We start from the raw sequence: 5,798 nt of genomic DNA, 5'->3' as shown, positions 1-5,798 counted from the left end.
CATTCTCTAGTAGGTCTGTGTCTTTATTCCTGTTTTACCTCTAGGTTCTTCATGACATTTTTTTTCTTAAATTCCATATATATGTGTTAGCATACGGTATTTGTCTCTCTCTTTCTGACTTACTTCACTCTCTATGACAGACTCTAGGTTTATCCATTTCTTTTTGATTCTCTCTTAGATTTTTCATCTCTCTGCTTATACTACCTCTCTGTTCTTGCATGTTGTCCATTTTTTTTTCATTAGGGCCCTTACCATCTTAATCATAGTTATTTTGTTTTATTAAAAAAAATTTCAGAAACTGTTTATTTTCCAACAACCTTATTTCCATTTTCTGTTTAAGAATCTATAGATGAACAGCTTAAGAACACTCAGTGGTTGCTCCTATATGTCCAATGGCCTGAGCAGTGGGAGCTGCAGACTATTCTTCAGCAGTAAACTGCTGAAAAGTCACAGGAGGAACCTTCATGCCTTCAACCCAGCCTGAGACCTTGGGTTGGGTAACAGTAAACTCAGGAGCTGGAGCAGTGCATTCACTCTGAAATTTCTCCTTGGTCACAGCCTTTTCAGCAGCACCCTCCTCTTCCTTTTCAATCTCTTTAGGATTTCTGTAGAAGTAGAGATCAAGCATGACCTTCCATGAGTGTTCCTGGGAGATGGTGCCATGCACACGTAGAACTTCTGGGGCAGCATCCATCACATCAGACCTGCTGAGCGAGCTCCCTTGTATGGGTGGCAATGTCCACATAGCACAGAGGAGAGTCTGTGTCACACAGAGCAATAGTAGGCAGAAAATGCCCCTGTGAGAGCCTGGTTGTCAGCCCTAGGATCAGTAACCACCAAAAGTCTCGGCTCCAGTAAGGCTTCCTGGATCTAGTTCCAAGTTCTAGGAGTAAGGCAGCTAGCAATAGAGCAGAAAACTTCAGCTCAGCTCACTGGCCAATATTCCAGGATGATATGACATTGACATCAGCTGGGTTTTCAAAGGCAACAATGGCACCAGCTGCCGGCAGAAGCTTCTCTCAGATTTTCTTCAGATTTATGATGTAGATGCTATCACTTTACATTTGGTGATGGACTATTCCATTTAGAAGTCAAGGTTGGTACCACCTAAGTGTGTTCCTGCTGCGAGGAATTTAAGGAACTCTTCCTCTTTATTTGCAGGACATTGAGGGCTCTGGACATTGTGAGTTTCCCTCTAAGTTACAACAGAACCCAGAACAATGCTGTATGGACCCCTCTCTGGGTAGCACATAAAGGCTACTCACAGCTATTTTCAATTCTCTGTCTGATAATCCCCAAATCTGTGTCACATCTAAGTCTGGTTCTAATGCTTGCTCTGTCACTTCAGTCTGTTTTTCCTTGCCTTTGGTAGACCTTGTAATTTTTGGTTGAAAGGTGAATATGGGGCTTCCCTGGTGGCACAGTGGTTGAGAGTCCGCCTGCCGATGCAGGGGACACGGGATCGTGCCCCGGTCCGGGAAGATACCACATGCCGCAGAGCGGCTCGGCCCATGAGCCACGGCCGCTGAGCCTGCGCATCCGGAGCCTGTGCTCCGCAATGGGAGAGGCCACAACAGGGAGAGGCCCATGTACCGCAAAAAAAAAAAAAAGAAAAAAAGAAAGGTGAATATGATATGTACAAATAATTAGAATGAGGTAAATAGGGTTTTAGTATGAAGATTTATGTTAACTTTTGCTGTAGCAATAGGTTCTAGAAGATTCGAATTCCTCTAGTGTCCTTGCTTTGTTTTTCCTCTTGACATTGGGCTTTCCTGAGAATGCCTCCTCAGAGAGAGTCTGCTTCTTGTAGGACTTAGAGGTGTAATCTACTGTTTTACTGGAGCCCTGTTGGTGTGGTAGTATGGTGTGGGCATGGGGGAGCATTCTATAATCTTTCAATTAAATTTCAGTGCTTTAATCGGCCTTGATCTTGGACTGTGACCTTCACAGGTGTTTCTCCATGGTACAGCTTCCCCTACCCACTGCCCTGCACTCCCTTCCCTGGCTGCGGCCTTCCCAATCTATTTCCTTGAACCTCCTATCCCTGTTGACTATGCTTTTGTTTTCTGTTTTTGTTTTCCCTCTTCAGGTGAAACAGGAAGCCTGGAGGGGGGTGGAATGGGAGGGTTTCCCTTCCACCAGCTGGAATAAGGCTCTGAAAAAGTCCTTTTGCCAGGAGAGTATCCTTAATTATGGTTCAACTGTTGGTTTATTTCGCAATGATTACTCTTCCCTTCTCCCCGAGAGCCACAGGGATCTTTCTTGGATCTTCATGGTGAGAACCTAGTGGAGGTACCAGACACAAAGCCCATGAAAATGTAGGGACCCTCTTAAGACTGCAGCCCGAGAAGTCTCTCGCTCTTATCTTAATCCACGTTCTGCTTCCAGCCAGATATTCACCAAAATTACTGTTTGTGTTCCTACCAGTTTATGGCTCCAGCAGCTTCTGCTTCAGGTCAGCAAGTCTCACCTGTGTGTCTCTGCATGAACTTGTCTCTTCAGATTTCTGCCTGGTAATTTGCCCTGCAACCTCAGTTCTCTGACGTGTTCAAGAATACTCATGGATTTTCAGTTGATCCAACCTTTTCTTATTGTAAGGACAGCAGTGACAACTTCCAAATATTTTGTCTGTCAGAGCTGAACCCAGAAGCCTAATCAAATTATTTCTAATTGTATGTTTCTAAACTTGTAGGCACAAATAATAGTTAAATGCAAGATTTAAAAATATTCTATCGGAACTAAATATCTTGTCATTTAAGTATATTGTAAAACTTAATTTAAAAAAAAACTGTCAGTGTTTAGTATTTGTTGACTTTTAATATTTTAATTTTTGTCAGTTTTCACTGTTGACATAGTGAACATTGCTTTTAGTTATTTAATTTATGAAACTGTTGCTTCTCAATTAATAAACATAGTAATAGCGGTCACTGCCATTTCACGAAATCTTCCTCAGAGGTTACCTTATTTATACTCCCATTAGTCAAGAGTAATGTTTGGTCTTATTTTATTCTGTCTATTTTGGGTATTAATATATTTATTTAAATAACTTACAGTATCTGGAAACTTTGATCAAGTTTAGCATTTCACTGTATTTATGAAACTACTTGTTCTGGCTTCTTAACCTAAAATACTTTTAAAAATCACATTTTGTGTCACAATCTCAGGAATTTTTTTTTTTTTTTTTGGTAAATAGGTAAAGCACCTCCTACAGAGTTTTTTTTTTTCTTTTAATGAATTAATTTATTTTTGGCTGCATTGGGTCTTTGCAACCAAGCCACTTGCTGGGCACGGGCTTTCTCTAGTTGCAGCGAGCCGGGCTACTCTTCGTTGTGGTGTGTGGGCTTCTCATGGCAGTGGCTTCTCTTGTTGCGGAGCATGGGCTATAGGCATATTAGCTTCAGTAGTTGTGGCACTTGTGCTCAGTAGTTGTGGCTCACGGGCTCTACAGTGCAGGCTCAGTAGTTGTGGCACAAGGGATTAGTTGCTCTAAGATATGTGTGATCTTCCTGGACCAGGGCTCGAACCCATGTCCCCTGCATTGGCAGGCAGATTCTTAACCACTGTGCCACCAGGCAAGTCCCAGGATTATTTTGATTATTGAAGCTCTTCTGGAATAAAGGGAAAATATTATTACTGATGGGGTTTAGAACGTGCTAACTCCAAATATGGCACTCTTGTATACTGAATATTTTAAGTTGAAGGAATTTGAGAAATGGAAGGTTCTGGAAGGACTCTCCACCCCCTTCTCCCCTGAAGCAAGGCATAAGGCCCTCAAGTGAGAGGTGCCCTTTCTATAGCAGGAGGAAAGGAGCAGCCTTATCTCTGAACGTGAATGTACAGGTCTAGCTAAGTTTCCCCCATTTGACTACAGTTACCTCATACCCTTTGTCCTGTCATATCTTTTCTCATCTTTCCACTCTTCTTCAAACCCAGCACAGAATCACTTAGGTTTAACTGCTTCTTTGGGTCTTTACTTCCTTTTGAAGGCTCCTGTGTCACACAAAACTTACATTAAATAAATTTATATGCTTTTCTCTAATTAATCTGTCTTTTGTTACAGAGATCCAGCCAACAACCTGGAAGGTAAAGGAAAGGGATATTTTTTCTTCCAAACATTATAAATAGAGAAAGTTTTATTTTTGTCTCTTGTTTTTTGTTAGTATGAGGTGGTCACTGACAGATGTTGTAACAAACCATTAACATTATCCAAGTTTAAATGATGATTATTTTGGTATATTATAATGAAGGATTTCCTCATTCGAGGCGCTCTGTGATAATCTGATATCTTGTCTTACATGTTAGGCCAACTGTGGGTCAGGGATGTGACCCTTTGTCTAAGGCTGTGGTTTCAATCAGCCAATCCTCGGAAGCAGGGTACCTCTGTATAACTCAAACACCTTGGTGGTTTCTTGAATTGCTCTATAATTATAAACTTAAATAGAAATAAATTTAAATGGGGCTGTATTCTTAGTTGAAGTAAACTGAAACCCTGAAATTCTGTGGGACAGTGAAGAAGGTAAATTTTGAAGCCTTGGATGCAGTTCATGAAGAATGGAAACTAGTTGGGATTTCTCAATTTTTCAATGAAATGAAATTTACAAAAAGGCCCCAAGCTATTTTATCAGTCTGAATTCCCTGTACAGGTATCTGACTTGCCTAAGAGGAGAGTTTGTGAGATCTCCCCAAGTCAGTTCAATCTCCCACTTTCTCATAACTATTTCACACATTCTCCTCTCTACAAAAACCTCCAGCACCTCCTCCCATCATTTTAAACCGATGGCCCTGTTTCTTATTTCATAGAAAAAATACCAACCTTCCAACCTGCACCTGTACTCATATATCCTATATTCCCTTTTGTAGTTAAACATGATGGACCGTCCCTGGTCCTAAGATCAACTCCTCCTCTTGTGTACTGCCTCTCATTTCCTCTCACCTGCTCAGACTTCACTCCGGAAATTGTCCCCTCTCTTTTCCATAAAAAAAAAAAGGAAAACAAAAAAAGGACAGCAAATTCACCTTGATTCCAACATTTTCCATTTCTCTGCTCCCACTTATAGCCAAAGCTCTTAAAAACAGTTATCTCTACCCATTGTCTACAATTCCAGTTTTCCCACCCTCCCTCGAACCTATTCCAATCTGTCTCCTGTCTCCTTTTCTCCACAAGAACTGTTTATTCAAGGTCACCAGTTACCTCCATGCAGCCAAACCCAGTAGTCACTTCTCAGTCCTGATATAGCCTTACCTATAAGCAGCTTTTGGCCCACGAACAGCTTTTTCTTTTTTAACAAATGATCATCCTTTCCTCCCTGAAACACTTTTCTTCACTTCATGTCAAGACCTTCCTTGCTTTTGATTTTTCTTCTATCTCTCTGACCACTCCCTCCCAGCCTCCTTTGAGGAACTTGGTTCTGCCTTACCTTGACAGTCTCTACATCACTCTGCCCCAGAGAATTTTTTTCTACGTATATTCACTTTTCAGATAATGTTATTTAGTCCCATAGCTTTCATGCTCTCTCCATAAAAATTCTAAAATTAATATCTGCCTACTCAACAAACAATTCCACATGGATATTGACAAGTTCCTCACACATAGACTGTTCAAAATCGAACTCTTGATTAAATCTGTTCCTCCACAAGCCTCTTCACTGTATACAGTTGGGTGTTATTATTTGCCGGGTACCAAATGCCAGAAACAGAAAGGTGGTTTTAAAATCTTTTTTTTTTTTTTTTCTTGCGTTATGTGGGCCTCTCACTGTTGCGGCCTCTCCCATTTGCGGAGCACAGGCTCCGGACGCGCA

The 5,798-nt window shown here is 41.2% G+C and overlaps 1 pseudogene; it reads right to left on the bottom strand.

Annotated features, from left to right (window-relative positions):
- Positions 1 to 358: 358 nt before the first annotated feature.
- The window catches only part of LOC103087002 (40S ribosomal protein SA-like), an 11,345-nt pseudogene continuing 5,905 nt past the window's right edge, over positions 359 to 5,798 (bottom strand).

Source organism: Lipotes vexillifer, unplaced genomic scaffold, assembly GCF_000442215.2.
Source record: "Lipotes vexillifer unplaced genomic scaffold, Lipotes_vexillifer_v1.1 scaffold729, whole genome shotgun sequence".
Lineage (NCBI taxonomy): Eukaryota > Metazoa > Chordata > Mammalia > Artiodactyla > Lipotidae > Lipotes > Lipotes vexillifer.
The sequence above is the reverse complement of the archived record's forward strand: the minus strand, read 5'-3'. Positions and strand labels throughout refer to the sequence as shown.